Consider the following 18,565-nt stretch of genomic DNA (forward strand, 5'->3'; position numbering starts at 1 on the left):
AATACTAAGCACAAAATCCACTCTTCATATTATTCTTGGAGTCAGAAGAATTCTATCATTTGCCTTTTGCAAATTATTTTAATAAGATTTCTGATAACAGTGTGGGACAAAATATAGCATGACCTCTCCAGATCCAGAGAGAATCTTTTTACAGTGCTTTTTGGGGGGAAAAAAAAACTGGAATGGTATTCAGATGGCAGGGTAAAATCTTTTACTTTATGCAGAAGCTGCTGAAGTCAAAAGATAGAATAAGTGGAGATTAAACTAATCATGAAAATAAAAATGAAGTACAAAAACAGCCTTCCCAACCCCCCCAAATAAGAAAAATTGTAAGGAAATCCTTTTTGCCTATTTCACTAATCTTCTGGCACTCCAGAAACATAGCTCATATAGTTCTCTCTTGTATAGGACCATCTCTATGCAATGTTTGTACAATTTTTTCTTGTAATTAGGTTTGTGGAAATTGTAGTACCACACAATGAAGTTAGGGGACAAGAAGTGTATGTGTGTGTGTGTGGGGGGGGGGGGGGGGGGGGGGAGGGGGGGAGGGGGGGGGGGGGGGTGTTTAAAAAATACCAAGTCAAACTTGACATTTTTGGTACTGAGTCTACTGACAAAATCTATTTTTGATCACAGCCACATCACCTTCACTAGCAATGCTGGATGACTGAAACCAGAGATTCCATAAAGGAAGTAAAACCAGCATCTTGTATGGCTACTGTCATTACACTTCATTCTAGTAGCTCATTAAAACTACAGAAGATAAAGAAAAGTGCAGAAAGGTAATGCAGTGATAGATTGTCTTTGCTTTCCGCAGTCTTTCTTATACAAAAGAAGCTGTCCTTCTCAGGAGAGGTGAAAGTCAATAATAAACTGGTAATAAAAGCAACCAGTTTCATCCAAGCCACCAGAAGAAAAAATCTTACTTTATGCAAGAAGTGGGTGTCAACAGTATAATCCTACTGGTAAAATACTCACAGACCTCTTTAATGAGCTTCTCATACTGCTGTCATAGGCACCCAGAGCTCTCTATGATAAAATATTAACTCTATCATACTCCAGTTCATGCGTTCATATACTATTTTGGTGCGTAGCTCTGAAAGCAATGAGAGAAAATTATATTTGCACAGAAATTATCCAGAACAGGAAGAAGGACTACAGCATGAAACAGGTCTTATACATCTCTGAATTCTACGACTCGGATGTAAGATCTTTCCTGCAGTGTTGCTCATCCCTGCTCACACCATCATGTATAGGAATAAACAGATATCCAGTGAAACACAGAGAATGGAAAGAGATGCTGTTGTTGTCACTTAGAGAAAAGGGGAAAACAGTGTTTTCATGGAAATGTTTTTTGCAACCTTGTTACTATATCCTTTAGTGTTATCCTTACATATAAATTTTATGGGCACACTGTGTGTCATGGACACCAGCTGGAATATAATCAGGAGTATGAAAGTCACTTGTATAACGCATCCCACAATGATGGGGCATATGGTCACCCTGTAAACTCTCACATTTCAGATACAAATTTTCTGTCTCCAATAATGATTTGGAAAGCTATGATCAAGGCATCAAGGGGTTAAATGCTTTAGCCAAGACCAGAAAAAAAACCACCATTGTTCTAGAAAAGAGACTGGGGGGGGTGAGGTGCGGGGGGGTGTTTCATTTAATATAAAGACACAGAGAAAGGCAAATCAATCTTCCTTGTCCAATAAGCATCACACACACAAAAGGCGTACTTGGTCTGTAACAATTCTCTTTCAGTATCAGAAAAGTTGTTTTAATAAGTGCAGAGAAAATATTTCCAGTCGGAATTTATATAAGGTTATTTTCCTATTGACCTGAATGGCATTGGATCAGACCTTTAGCTGACATTCCCATCCTCTGGTTCATTCTCAAAAGTCTTCTATATCACTGGATAAATCACTTAGCCCTCTAAGTCACTCATCCCAGTTTCCTTGCAAGTCACATAAATTGATAACTGAAGCATTGGGATGCTATCTGTTAGTAAAAATATAGGAGAAATACAGAATTACTTTAACTGATCAAGAACAAATTGCCATATTTGTGTAAAAACTAGTATAGATATTTCTAACAGAACTTGTCATCAGAAGAAGCAGCTGTTAATTATGGTAGCAACAGCAGTTTAATTGACATGGGAGCTTTGTATCTTTCTTTGATTTCATACTACTTACAAATAACAAATTGTAAGAAATGAAAGAACCAACAGCAGGCATTTGGTTGGAATTGATTAACATTTAGATATGATCAATCCAAGACATGAAGCATCATTAATCCAGGTAGTGACCCCTGGTTATGTCGCTCAATTGCTCACAGATCCACAAACCTTGTAGCTGAATTAATGGCATTAATTTTATCCTTTCCAACACTGGCTAACTACAACAACTGTACATTATTAACAGTAGCATAAGCACAACCAGTGAGACAAACATCTTGACACAATGCAAAAATATTTATGTTCACTTTACATGGCACAGTAATCTAATGCTTTGGTCTTCTGTAGATCAACTGCATAAGTCTCCCTCATTTGAGAAATCAACTGCCAAGAAACAAATGCAGTTAAGACATTTTCACACTCAATGATATAGTCAGGTTTCCGACAAATTTAAAAGCAAAGTCCTACATTTTTTTCCACTGCTCTCGAAGCAAATAGTCCATTAATCTTTTACCATATGGCTTGCTAAAGATGGATTACTCACAATCTTTCCCATGAAAGTCATGATATTTGGAAATTCACAGACAAAGCATCTTGTTTACTCGGATGGGAGTATCCTCCAAGACACTAGTATTTCAAGAAGGCGTCACTTTTGATTGTATAATACTGAGGCACAGTATTACATACTTTTCTACAAACTTCCAGTTTCAGACATCTAGGACACAATAGAAAACAAACAAAAAACTAATGCCACTGCAGCAAGAATGCACAAGCCATGCAAGGCTGTCCTGGCTGGAGAATCCTAAGACCTCTTTCTATTAAATTACACTTTCTAAGATGATATTGACAAAGTATTGAAGCATTTAAAATGCAGATGGATCAGTCGCTGATAAACATGTAAGGAAGATAGGTCTTCTACAACAAGTTAGAAAAACCAAAACCAAGTATGTATAAGACTTTGGTAACCTGGCCAGAACACTCTCAACACTCTCAACACTCTCAGGTTTTGCCATTCAATTCAGGGCAAGACACAAATTTAAAAAAATAAAATAAAATAAAAAATGCAATAAAAAGGTGTGTGTTCATAGTAATATTAAGGCTGTTCTTTAAAAAGCTTATTTAGGCACAGCTATCTAGATTCAGAAATTTTTGGTCAGTCCTTCTGCTGTATGAGCATATTCCTGTAATTCCAACATTTGTATTACAGCGCAGCGCCACCCTGAGTTTAACTTAAGCTGTCTGAAGAGTCTGCAGCCAAAAAACCTACTCAGTGAAGAGGCACTAGTAGAAAATTTGGAAGGACACAAATTCCATTCTCTCATTTACCAAAAGGTTTCTGTCTGCTTGGGGAATGAATTCATTTGGGCTCAGACACCTTGTGGGCCAGTACTGCTACAGAACATTGTTAAGGAACTTGTTCTAAGTCTGGATTCTGTAAAACTAAAAAGCAGATAAAAAGATTTTTGTACTTCTCCCAGATAACAGAAGAAAGATCACAATGTATTTGGTAACTCTGGCGATGGTCACGTTAAGTGTCACTAGCTTGCAGAGTACTAAGGTGTGTTATCGGAATAGATGGTTGAAACTCTTCTGATCTTGGTGGAAAAAAAAAAAGGGAAAAAAAAAGTGGTAAATAAATTCTTCTTTCTACAGAATTCATTTTCCATTCTAGTAAAAATTGTCAGGCCCTGAAAGCATAAAATCTGGCAAGTTCTTTCTGACAGTGTCTGCCATTCTTGATAGTTTGGGAAATAAAAAGAAGGTTTAATCAGGTCATCTCCAAACGTCTTGAAGTTATATCCTAGCTCCACTGAAGGTACTCACCCTAAGAACATTAAGATACTTCAGAATCCCAATTTAATTTGTTGCAACAGCCACTCAGCTCCTGTCCTGGTACTTTCCATTCACTAGGCACAACAAACCACTTTAATGACAATACAGACAGGGCAGAGTTAAGGAACAATACATAATGTGTTTTTAGAGAAATTATTTTATTGTCTACAGCATCACTAGACTCAGACTTCTGAGCAGAAAAAAAGAGTTACACCTTATACTTACAGAAAACATGAGGTGTGCTATAAAATGCGTGATTCCCACTTTGTAAAGACAGTATTGTGATTTCATTCAGCCTTAGAAACAACCATTGCCACTATTAAACTTGCACTATTTTACAATCTGTAGGAAAAGTCTTATCTTACAGCTACTTGGTGCTTTCCTTTTTACCCCTCAGTAGTGAAAAATCTTATATTCTTGTACAACTCATCTTCAGGATACAAGCAACTCCCCCAGAGTATCTGTCATTAAGGGCTACAAAGCATGAACAATTGGATGCAGATTACCTTGTCTATCCACGATGCTTATGCACCCCCATTATCATGATGCCTGAGCACTTCACAGTCTTAAATGCACTTATTCTCATAAAACAAGAGAAGCTACTGTCAGCATTTTCTAGAAAGAGAACAGAGGCACAGAAAGTCTACGGACTTTCCGTGAAGTCAGTGACAGAGGCTAGCACTCAGACTAGCGGATTCACCTCTCTGCTGTTTTATTTTGCCCTAAGTGACGTATTCAGATAAAAAGTCTATACATAAAGTCCTCTGACACATTAATCTGTGTATGTGCGTGTGCAATGCAGAAAGCCTAGCGAAATTGTGCCCTGACCTAGTTAGAGGCTCCAGATGCTTCTTTAGGCTAAATAATTATGATAGCAATTATGTTAATTTAGAATAAAGTTACTGAAGCCAATCAAGTTATTCCAGTATTACATCAATCCGAGATGAGAACTGAGCACTGAGTGACACATCCACTAATGTTTTTGGACCTTTTTAGAGTGTTCATAGCCCACATGATGCATTCAATTGCCTCCTTAAATCTAAAGTGTGTCCAGAGTAATGGGAAAGTGCTGTCCAAGCAGAAAGCCTCACTTGTTCAATAAACTCTGTCCTCTGAAGTACTAGCATTACTAGAGGAGAAAAGCCTCTTTAAGCTTTCTTCTGTTATCTCAAATGTTCTAGAACTGTGTAAAATTGTTTAGAGGTTACAGCAGCATTTCTGCTTTTACAGCTCATTTAACTATGCAATTAGACATTACAATAGATATGGAAGATTTAAAATTAGATATGCTTATCTTCAGTGCATGGGTCAGTACTTTCAACTTTAAAACAAATTAACATTTTGCTTCTCATCCCTCTCCCCTTTTCACCACAAAATGAAGGTGTTTATCTTAAGTCAGCAATTCTCATGACTTCCATCACATGGTAGGAGGCAAAGGGATAAGTTTAATAGATTTAAAAAGGAAGTGTTGCTGTAAAGCAATTGCAAGATAGCCATACCAAAAATGCATTTTGTACATGTGGAGGTAAATGTGTACGTATACAAAATTTTCACGATAGGAAGGTGAACATCTTGTCCAATGACTGGTAATTTTCAGTGCTGGAAATTACATCACCCTGAACAGATATACAATATTATATTTCTATTTAAAATGGAGAAACTGAATGTCAGCACAGTGGGGGACAAAGCAGCAGAGGAGTATTGCATCTTTAATAGGATTTTGAATTCAAATATGCTAAGCAAAACTACTTAAAATTGTATCTGAATAATAAACAGATACCATTTTCATTTAAAAAACAAACGAGCTGTTGGGTCAGCACATAGCTATAAAATCCATTCTTTTATTAAGAGAATGAGAAAATATATCCTGGAAATAGAAATGAGAAGTGAAATCTCAGCCATGTGGCCTTCTTCAGGCTATGGAAGGAAAAAATATAACAAGGTTAACTTTGTTCTTTTTTGTCTGCAGCCCAAAGAAAGTCTTAAAGCCATGATGTCGCTTCTCATCACAGTTTCTATTTCTAGCACCGAAAAGGGAGGTTTGGGGGTGGAGAGGGGAGAGGTTTAAGCCTTCACCGACCACCCCACCCCCATCTTCTTTCACTCTCAGAATAGTATTACTTGTATTTATTGTTCTAAATAATCTTGGAGTATTTTATGTTAGAAATGATGCAAATTAGTAAATGAGAACAGTGTCACAGGCTACAGAATATCCACATTTCTGGGAAATTAAGAAGTCTACTGAATCCAGGAAGAGTACTTCCAGTGACCAATACCACATATGACTGAAACAGAATGGAATAGATCTTTCATTCACTTGAGGCTTTGTCTACGACACATGAAAATTAATAAAAATTTACTCCTTTTTTTTTTCTTTTCAGTGGTTGTCAGATCAGTTATTTATCTCTTACTCTCAGCAGTTTCCAATGACAAGTATGTCGATAATGAACCCTTTATTCTCACTGATATTGAGGGAGTATTGAAAACAGATCATCTTTTCTACACAGAAAACAAAAGACAACCCCCTAAAGCATGCCTGATTGTAAAACAATACAGAAAGTATAGTTTTAAGAGTCAGAACATTTCTGTAATTAGGCACAAATTTTCAAACAGCAATGCTTTTGGATGTCCAGCTAAAGAAAATACGGGCTGAATTCCCAGCCTCACTAATGCTTCCTTTGGTATCATTTGCAGAGCTGAGTGTCCAGTATCACTGGAATGACACCTATCAAACTCAAAACCAGGCACTTTTGCTGGAAGTGTTGCAATAGCTCATGGCTTCACTCTCAGAGCCTGCTAATTGAGACAACCAGCAGCTGTGCCACAAAATATGAGATATGCAAACCGTTTTTTGTCAGGCAAGGATCCACCAACTAAGGTAAAACATCCTCCCTCAGGGATAGTGACCTATAACACAAATAGAAGAGAAAAAAATAGTCGACCAATAATTCATTAAATGAAATGGGCATCTCAAATCCTGAAACAAATCCCTCAATGTCACTGCTGGGGTTTGACAGCGGTACAGGAACCTACACAAATGATTTTATTGCAGGATCGGAATTTTAATATTTTTTTTTTTCCTTTTTTCTCCCCCCTCCACACCCGTCCCCCTTAGGAAAATCACTGACAGATTTTCAGGTATTGCTCCACTCCACTAGGCTTTATTCTCAGGAATTTAAGTTATTTTCACAACCATGTTTAGCTCCTGAATTAATTTCACTTGTCATTATTTGATTAGATGTAGCAGAAATTGTTTTCCCTTAATCAGGTGTTATTTGAGCTATGGCTAGCAAAGTGATATGAACTGAAAAAATCGGAAATGCACAGTAAACTCAGGTGTTCCTCATCACTTCCCTTTCCAAGCAAAATCCTCATGATTCTTTAAAATTATTTTTTAATGAAATACTTCAAATATGGACCCATTTGGCTGTAACATCATACCATAGACTGGTAAATATATTTGAAAGAAAAACTTGGCGAACATGATGAAGGTAAACACATTTTGGTAAGCACATTAAACTTTGTCCCGCAGGGCTGCAGAGGTGCTGAACACAGAGAGCATTTTCATTTAAAGGACTGATAAGGCTCTTGGTGTTCTTGCTACCAGTACTCACCTAGTTCAGCTAAGTTATTGAATTAAAATTTAATGAAGGACCAAGTTTGAAATTCTGTCCCACTGCACAAACCTTATAAATACCCTACAACGATACTGCATCGTCATGATAAATTATACATGTAATGGTGCTGAAAGTTATGTAAATTCAAAAAAACTTTATTAAAGTTGTACTCTAACTGACATTGTGTACAGTTGCAGACACAACTTTATCAACTGATTCTGAACTGCAATAAAAGAGAAATATGTATTCTCTTCTCTTGTTTATTCCCTGGAAGAATAAACTGAAAATCACTAAATTATCCTCCCCTCACAACTGTCTGAATATTAATTGTGAGCTTGAAGGGCAGCAAAACACATACAGCATTGCCAGGACTAGTAATTAATCTGAAAGTTTCAGACTCTGACATATTGTGTACACAGTGCTGAAGTGATAACCTAGAGAATGTATTCCTCCTTTGCTGCTGATGGTCTATGATCATTCCTGTAGATACATTCTGAATGCAAATTTTTGAGACTACAGACAGAATAAAATGCAGACCTTTAGAAATTAACCCTAAGCAAAGAAGTCATTATGAAAAGGAAAATTCTATACTATTTGCAAGTAATTTTGATGTCTAATTATTAACAAGGAATATTGCTATCTATTTAGAAATTAAAAATTGTGCTTCAACTTATTATAAAACAAAATTGTGGTGAAGCTAACATGCCACTAGGTCAGTTCTTCAGGGGTTTCACTATTACCCTTTGCAAGTGATTTTAACATAAGCGAAATTTGCCAAGGCAGAGAGCTTACCACAGAATGCTGATAAACAAACTTTCTCACTTTGGGGAAAACTTTTGCATTTGTTATTGTTGCATTTACTGCAGCATCTGTTGGTGAGGATAATTTTTCCTTACTCTGATTATTTGCACAAGGTTTAACCCTTTACAAGCACACTGTAAATGACTAAAAGAGTCTGCTGACATTGCTCTCTAATGAAAGCATTTACCAATGGGCTAGTAAGAGATGATGAGGACAGATACTAAGTATTCCAGTTTTCTCCAGTCTTTCTGATTTCTTTGGAGGATAGTCTATTCCTGTATAACTGGAAATTTGCTTCTCTTCCAAAGCACAAACTCATGTATTAATTATGCTGATACCTCAAATCTTGCAGGGAATCTGAAACAATAGCACTTAGGCATCAGCTGCACTGTGCATGTTGCTAGAGAGATCATTTTACTCATTAGAAAAGATGCAAAAAGAAAGATGAAGACACGCCATGAATGTACAATCCAGCTCAGTAACTTCTCATTTTGATATGTCTCTAACAGGTACTAGAGAACTTGACTCTTGATTAACATCATTTTTTGAAAAACAGTTCACTTTTAAAAAACTGCAAAATACGCCATATAATCAGGTTGATGACTATAGGCACACTAAATCTGAGTATGTCCATATATGTTTCTACTTCCTCTACCCAGTCTAGCTAAATGCAAGACACCTGTAATGTGGAAGTAACAGACGTATTAGTGAAGCACTCAGAGAACATAAATACCTATTATATGCAAGCACCTTGCCTTTTCATAATCTTCCTGAAAAATCAATAGCTAGCAAAGATACTCTTAATTATCAGCAGAAGATACTAGCTTTATCAGAGCACAACATTGTCCCACCAGCAATTCTTAGGGTATATGACATAACACATTCATAGTTCATTTGGGCACCTTGAATGCCGCTGTATTGTGGTCATGGGTACACAGGGTGAGACTGCTGACTGAAAAACATAGCATTCTGGGAGTGTCAAGCATTCAGAACCTAGACTTTTGTGTTCCAGGTTATCTGGAGTAGAATGAATTTTGGATTTGCCACATTATAGAGTATAATATCACCAAATGTTCTGCAGCATTATGATTCTATCATTAAAGAAGGAAAAATAGACAAAAGACATGACAAAATCGTCATCAGATCATTTCATCAAACCAATCAGAGATCAGTGATAAGAAGATACAGAACTCAGGCTTTGACAGCATCACAGCTCACATATATTCAGGCAGTGAGTTAATTCATTTTATTATAAAGCCAGAGAAAAACAGATTAGCTTCAGAACAGAACATATCCTAGAAAAAGAAATCACCACACACACATTTTTGTGGTGGAACCATTTCTTCTAGAGAAAAACAGTGGAAGTGGCCACACATCACAGAAGTTCTTAAATAAATGACAGTAAAACTCTTACTGACAGCATTACACACAGTCTCCACTTTCAGCAGGATATTCTTTAACATGATATGCCAAAGACTCTCTTTAATAAAAACTTCTAAGGAGACCTCCCCCTCCTTGCTGGGTAATGGTACGGAGAAGCAATTATTTCCTTATTTTCTACAGTGGCCAGCTGGGAGTTTCAGGCTAACACCTGCAGTTGCCCTTTCTTTGCACCCTGCCATGGGCAAATGAACTATACAAGCCACTAAATCTCTTCATCTTTATCTTTTAGCTTCTTAAGAAAAGCCAGTTTTACCTGACCCTCCCAAGACCTGGAGTTAGGGTGGAGCATTTCACCATTCCAGGGCTGCTAAAGCAGAAATTCAAAGGGCATTCCTCCCACCTCTTCAAACCTAGCCACCAGCAACTCAGTAACCTCTGGCCTGAGATACTTTATATAAAAGTACCAACAAATCAGTGTGACACCTCAGTACTATAACACCTCAGGTGATTGTTTCTAAATTTTAAGATCAGAAGTGCAAAGAAACTTTTGATAACAGTGTCAAAAATAATCAGAGTAAGTACTCTGTTGCTTGTAGTCCTAAACGATAAATGCTTGACTATAAATACCCAGCACCTGATACAAGCCCTCAGATGGCCAACACTGCCTTAACACCTGCACCAAGACAAATAAAGCTCTCTCCTTGCAGTTACATGTATATTCATTCCTGGAGAGCCTGAGTGCCACACAGTATTTCTGGTGGGTAGAAACATTCTCATTTCCTCTCTACATCTGCAGACAGCATTTTAGTTTGTTTATAAACAAATCTCTTTCTCTCTTTGACATGTGCATATCTGTGTGCACCCATTGTGGCCATGAAAGGGTCTTATAAGAGTGGAACAGAAAGAGGAGTTTCAGATACTTTAAAGTAAGTTTAAAGTAAACTTAAAGATAGTTAAGCAGTGCCAAAACAAGGTGAAAAGTGGGAGCTAATCCCCCTTCCAAATACAGCCCTAGTGCAAATCAAATCTCTAATGCTGTGTAGAGATAGCTCTTAGTATTTGTTCTGCAAGGGTAAGGTTTTTCCTCTGTCAGCTTTTGATTGTAGTCTTTCAGAAGAAAATATTTTATTTCACTGTGAATGGAACCCTTTGTGTCAAACTAAATGAAACATTTCAGTCTTATTTCAGCGAGAAATATTCCCTTCATCACTATTTAAATAATTCTCTCCATTTCTCTTTCCCTTCCCCTCCCCTTAATTTTAGTCTGATTTGGCAAGGAAACATCTGATATGACTGCACACAGTGTCAGACATTCCTTCCTCTTGTTGTCTAGTTTCTATCAAATTTGACAGTCAGAGTTCAAAGCTACTACGGAAGTTCTGTGAAAATCTGTGTCTCATGAGATGGTAGAGACCACATTAGTACTCCCACTGAAGAAAAAGGCAGAGAGAACTTACTGTTTGACAGCCACTGCTGGGCAACATATATTTACTATCTGGTCAGTTTTGCACATGTGCTCTAGACCAGCGTACACTGTATCTCACCCATGAGTAAACCAGAAAGCAGCCCGAGATTCAAGGGAACTGGGAATAGTATGAGGATGGTCCTCAGGAACACAGAAAAGATCTAGAAATATCTCAGTGCTGAGTCTGAGTTCTTGCAGTGGGATGGAAGGGTGCCCTAGGTAGGAGACATAAGATGTAACCCTATCATAAACCAGGCTTTTGTTGCTCCTTTACCAATAGAACTAGTTGCTTTAGATTGGCTGCCAAAACAAAAATCAACTGTTTACACAACTTTCAAATTTCACCCACCTCAGATTTTGAAAAATGAACAATTGTCAACCGGGAAATTTAGCCGTTTTGACTTCACAGTAACATCTCTGGTTATGACTTAATGTCTGCAGACACTACCAATAAGACAGACAAGAACTCCTGTAGGGTTATTTTCTCTGCAGAAGCAGTGAAAACCATTTGCTGTCCCCAAAGTCTCGGGCATAGTGCTTGATCATACATACTAATGAGCTTCCAGATCAATCCAGTCCTCTTTCCCATGAAACCTTACTGCACTGATTAAGCCATTGGCCTGCATTCACTAAAATTTCTATCTCTTTATTTCCCCTTAATAAACATTGAGGCTTTCCTTGATTAAGAAGTCCACCAGCTGCCAAGTGTGAAATATCTGCCTTGAGGGCACATGACTAAGGCCAAGTTCATGGCTCATGTAAAGTATTCAATTTTCTCGGATCCACCTGATCAGACATTTCAGTTTACTATGGGTAGTTCTCTGTGTCTGTATTCAAATTCCTCCCACACCAGGGAGGATTTACATGGAAATGTAAGCTCTCTTTTTTGAAAATGCTTTCAAACTATGTATAAACCAAGGTGTAATGAAGTCATTAGTTATGTTCTTGAACTTGCAGCTCTGCTAAAAACAAAAATTATATGTATATCCCTCCTTTCTTCTCTGTTTCAAAACAGGAGCAGGATCCTTTAAAAAACTGTCATATTTCTCATGCCAATCTTACCAAAGTCATCCCATACACCTATGAACTGGAAAAAATACAGATTCTTAACTTACTTGTGAATATAATTGTGCTGAACTATCCTCACTCAGGTAACCAACGCATCACATTACTGTATAGATAATCTTTGTAATATTTAGAGCAGTGCTCAATGCAATTAAGGAAGCATGCTTTACAACCTGAGTATCTTTGGGGGGCTAAAAGCCAAGAACAAAACAATGCAAAAAAAAAAAAATTCGTTATATTGGTATATATTTATGGATCCAAGTGACTAATTGACTAGCATAAAAACACACTCATGATTGGAAACTGACTGTATTTTTTTCAAACAATTTTTTTCAAACAAGAGCTGGAGCTTTCCTGGGGTTTAACCTGTCATTTGCATAGGTTAATTTTAAATGGCAGTGCAAATTTAGCTTGAAAAGATAATTATAATATTTCACCTCCTTTCATCTCAGGTTATGTAAATGAGACTTTAATCTTTTTGCAGTTCATATTATATTAATAAGAAAAAAAATCTTGATTTATGTTATGCTGTCAATCACTTGATAGCAGCGGACGCAAATGAAAGCATGTGCGTACAAATCAGGCTAATTTCCAACTATTCTCTTATGTCTTTCTTTTTATCTATAGGGTTATGGCACATATTCCAGATAAGGAAGTGAACAGGGAGAGAGTTTTGACAGGTATCTTGTTAGATTGATATGTCATTTTTATTAGTAACAAATTAATTCATCTCTCTGATAAGATTGTTTCTTAGATGGTTTATGCATTACTTCATTGTCTAAGACTGCTCAGGATCAACCACCTCACACAATTACTTACAGGTTCCAGAAGTCTTCCTTACCCCACTCTTTTTGGTTGTCCATGGAGAAAATAAGGCCCAAATCATTTTGCTCTGGTTTCTTCCATTTTCATATAAGTTGTGGATCTTACTGCACACCTCAGAGCTTCTGCGTATTGCAACAACCTTCACAAATTATTCCAATAGTGCAAATCAGCTGGAATAAGGACAGGGCCAAGTCACTAATGGCGTAGCTTTGCTTTCAGCTGACACTTTTGTTCCGAGAATGTGAAATGGATAAAAACAAGTCCAGTTCCTAACCATCACCTTCAGGCAACACTTTTTTAGCTGTATGTAAATTTTGTTCCCCATTTCACAGCTGAAATACTTTCTGAGCTTTATGACCATCAACCTATCACAACAGGAACCAATGTTGGGCAGTTAAGAGATTTTCTTAATATCATTTAATTTCTTTGTTCTACAAAACACAGACAAGGCCCATTTCCTTCATGGGAAATACTGCAGAAATTGATTCCTACAGAAAGTCTGGAAAAGGCCACCTGCCTCTTTGGATTACTCCAGAACTCCCATTATAAATTCAAAACAGATCCAGGCAGTGAAACATTTCTGTCTCACTGAGCCCTACATTTAGTCCTAGAAGAAGGTATACTTGGAAATGTGATCTGGACAAGATATGCCTCTGTTCACACAGCTTCTCTGTGGCACAAAGTAAGACTGATGAGATCTAATAGTCTGAAGAAATGTAAGTGATTTAATGAGCAAAACCAAGACTTTTTTTTTTTTTTTTTTTTTTATAGCTCTGATCCTTTATACAGGAATTTCATATATAGAAGAAGTATTTGCACATTGGTATCAGCAGCAGCCTAAGAAAAAATTCTCATTTCACCATAAAACACCTCTTACCAGTTAAAAATCCAGTTTTCAGGACTGTTGTTCCATAGTTGCAGTTTCATCAGGCCTTGATACACCCACCTATCACCTGAGATGTTTTTAAGATACTCCTTAATGCATAAATGGCAATACTAGAGTTATAATCCTCTGACTGCCTAAAAGTATTTGAATCCAGGCCATGTCCTTGTTTTTAAGGTTTTCTAGCTTTTCACATTAAAATGTTCTCATGTTATTATCTCCATCAGCTCAAACCAAACCAAAGGCTACCAGAATTTTAATCCTTCTGATATACTGTAAAATAACCCTTGGTAATCACTGTCCCATCCTTAAAAAATTTCTCATTGAAAGGAAATGGTGGTCTTCATACAGCTATGTAAGATAACTGACACCTGAAAAAAGAGATCATCTAAGAGAAAAAAACAGACAGATTCTCAGTTGCTATAAATAAAAAATAACTTTTATCAGTAGAAAATTTGGCTTATGATTTATGTATGAACATTACCTAAGCTAGCCTTCAACCTTCTCTTACACCAAACTCAGTTTTTCTGCAGATTTCAAAGTGTTTTCTGTATCATTTTATAGATTTCAAGGAGAAAAGTAGGTAGAAATGCTAGAATGAGAAAGTCATTTTCCAGTATTGAAAGAAAAATCACCAAGTACATTCTTACATGTTTTGAATAAGAAGGTTTTTGATTACCATCAGACATTGTCATTGGCTTATATCCAAACTATGTCTGTACTTTGAAATTTGCTTATTACAGTGCCCTTCCAAAGTAAGCTCTTAGAATTTTCACAATGGTTTTCTAAAGGAAGTAATTTAATGAAATGTAACATGATGTTCTGCTTTCTTACTATGTGTGGGGAGGTTTCGCCTAATTACTTTTCTTTCATTTTCTCCCACACATGTACAAAATGCATGCAACACTTGCTTCTATGTTTTCATAGATGTGCAGTGTAGAAGTACTGCACTGACAAGAAAATAGAAATAATTAAGTCCTCCACTTTACCACTGGATCATGCAGGTCATATTTCTATGGTCCACTTTCAGTGTAATAAAGTATTACTAGACCCTTTGGCCCACTGAAATCAATAGGACTACTGCTGGACATAGTGAATATTACATTTGCAGAAATGCATTTTTCCCCAGTGAGAATATAGATCAGATTCTTTTATTTTCTTCTTCTCTTCTCCCCTTTCTTGCTTTCACTGCTACTCACATGAAAGCAATGACAATTTTGAAAAATTAAGTAAGGCTTTCCTTTAGCTCAGATTATTTTTTTTCCTGAAGGCTAAAAGATGTTTGTTCACTAGATTTTGTCTTTCAGCCATGCAAAACAACCTAGTTTGTATGAAACCTCTTCCAAACTCTAAAATTCAGTGTAGTGAAAACATCTTTTGCCTTCCCCTAGAAGGTGAAACCAAGTACAAAAAATTAAAAGTTCAGCTTTGGTAATGACACTAAAATATTCAGGAATGTAAAAAGGAGAGAAAGTGCATGCCAGAACTTTATTCCATTGCTTGCAGTGAAAGTGTTTTACAGTAAAAGGTTGTTTTGCTCTTGGGAATTAATCTGGTCTCTGTTTTTAATGTGTTACATAGTCTACTCCAGAGTAGTAAAATAGTAATTCTAGTACTGAAAGCATTTTTGTTATTTGTTTTTCTCCAAAGAACAAATTACTACTTTTCACCTGGGAAAAGCTCCCAGCTGAAAGGCTCAAATAGTTAGTGGATCAGGTTTTGCAAAGCAACGTTCATTCTTAGTTTAGCTTTTTTTTTTTTTCAAGAAGAAATTCTTGTTGCTAAGAATTACATCAAAAGGCAATCCTGCCAAATAAACAATCTTTTTGTAATAGAGATTAAGAAACAAAATAAAACAAAAAATTAAGCACCTTATTCATAGGAGCAGAGTCCTCTTTCTAAAGTAAAATTCTATACATCTTATGTTTATCACAAGCTCTTTTCTTGAAGCCAATCACACTGTAGCTAGTGTATTGAATAGGCACACAATAAGCAGCTGTTGCTTTACTAAACTAATATCCATTAAACAAAATGGTCATAAGTGCATCAATCTAATCTAATAGCAAGCGTGTCATTGAAATAGAAAGTTGTCACAGGATCGATGTCCCCTGCCTTGAAAATAAACATTGTGGTTTCGACTCAGCACTTATCAAGCAGCAGGAGACCATTATCCTGTGATAACATCCCATTCTATTGACATTATCCGTTAACTAGAGATACTCAGCGATATACCAGTTTTGTTCACTGTGGATAAAATAAGCATTCATTTTACATCTGCTATACATCATTATTGGGCATGTGCATTTCCCACAACCTGAGTGACTTTTAAAATACAGAAATTATTAAAACATGTTTTACAACATATACTGCCACTTATATGGCCATTGAATGTTCTTAAATGAGCAAGAGGTAGCAAAGCCATGAGAATTATAGCTACCTTCACATTGGTTTGTGCTGCTCCCAGACCCTTCCCTAGCTATTATTTTGTCAGTTGCTCAACACATTGCTGAGCTATGATTTTTCCTTGGCTAACCCCTTGTCTGATCTACCTTTCTAATAACCATTCTGACTATCATACAGTCTATAGGGGTTTTTTGGATAAGGAGGGTGGGGTGTGGGGATTGTTTTTGATTTTAAAGTAAAACTTTCCCCAGATCTTTTCTAACAAGCACATCAGGACCAGACAATATTTTGAGTCAAAAAATGAAAGATTACTGATCCTAGGATGAAAAGTTCCTGCCACTAAGACCTGTGTGCATCTCCCTTAGAGGTCAGCAAATCACTGGAGCACTCCAGACCATTTACAAGCACCTGGTGCATTTCTTAATTCCACCTCCCCTTCACAATGTAGCTACTAACTTCATAGATGAGGCTGCTATCTGGTATCCGTATTACTCATTCGAGGCATCACGTCATTTACAAACTAGGACCTTGGCCTTCTCTAGCCATCATCCTCTCACTCAGGTGTCCATAGAAATTCACTGACAATCATTATGTGTTGCCTTATGAGGTCTTTATTTTCTCCTCCTTTTGTGTGATTTTTACACTTGAAAAATAAATCTCTTAATCCCACTTCCTGAAAACATGGAAATTACGTAAGAGGTGATCTAGGTTTCAAGAAAAAAATCCACCAAAAAGGTGTAAGCGGCTTGCAATATTTTTGTGAAAAATAGGTTAAGATTAGTTTGCACATTCCAAAGTGAAGTGTTCTTAATTTATTGCAAAATTACAACATATGTCTACCTTTGATTAGATAACAAATACAAAAGACCAGATCTAATTACAGGCATATGATAGGCCTGTTGTCTAGGGGGATTAACTACTACACATTTTTTTCCTGCGGGGATGAGGTAGCTGGTCTGCTACACAGTGTGGTGGAGTATTGAACTGGAACAGTTTTCCACATTGAAAGTTTAATTTCTGCTGTATTCCTCTGCATGCATAATGTGTTTCCTATATTACTGTCAATATTCAGGCAAGTAACAGTTGCAAAAGGGATGAATTATGAGTTCCTTTAAAACATGATAATAAAACCAAAACCAAGAGAACATCTTACATAACGAAGAAAAAAATTTTTCAGCTGGCTAAGCACCTTTCTACGCTTCCCTACATGGGCAAGTTCTCTCATGACAGTCCAAATCAAAACACCACATCACTTTACGCGTTGCAGTTAAGCATGTTTGGCACAAGGATTTTGTCCTAGCTTTCTTTTCCTTCCGTCCTTTCCTACTACCTACTCCTGCTCTTCAACTGCCATCTAAAACAAGCTATATCGTTATCACCTGAGGCTCCACAGCAGGTGGTTACCGATGTCCCATCAGCACTACCTAAATCTCATGACAAAAGACTACCATCTGCATCTTACCATTTCACCTGGGTCACACTCAGATGTCTCTTTCTTGGACAGTTTCAGCTAAAGCTCCCCAAATATCTTCAAAGAAAGAAGGAAAACAATGTACAAACAAGAACAATCCACAGTATTGATGGGTGAAAGGTAAATATTCTGTCCCTTAAAGCCTCCACTGAAGCAATGCTTCATGGCCAAAACAGATGTCAGAAGCAAATACAGAGCACCATATTCCTACTGGCATCTCCACAAAAACAATTCAAATACTACCTTGAATTTGCTTTTGCTGTTTTTTTTTGCTTTACTTGCTGATCAGTCCTTACTATTGATCACAACAGTTTTTACATTCTCACCAAATAATATACGTAGTGAAAGATTGGAGGTTAATTACTGAATATATTCCAGTATATTTCTAATTATTCTTCAAGATGGACAAGCCAAAGTAACAGATTTTATTTCACCAGAGAAAACATAGGGTCTCACAAAGGCAAAGGGAAGAGAGTAAGTGATGATGGAATCAACCCACAGCTGTAAAAAAATCTCATAACCCATGAATTACCCATTATTCCCCCAGTGTATTAGCTCCCCTTAGCAAGGCACTAAGGAAACCAGCCTGATACATATAGCACAGTAGAGCCATCCACGACATATGTGAGAACATTTAGAC

This window comes from Falco naumanni, chromosome 1 (genome assembly GCF_017639655.2).
Source record: "Falco naumanni isolate bFalNau1 chromosome 1, bFalNau1.pat, whole genome shotgun sequence".
Lineage (NCBI taxonomy): Eukaryota > Metazoa > Chordata > Aves > Falconiformes > Falconidae > Falco > Falco naumanni.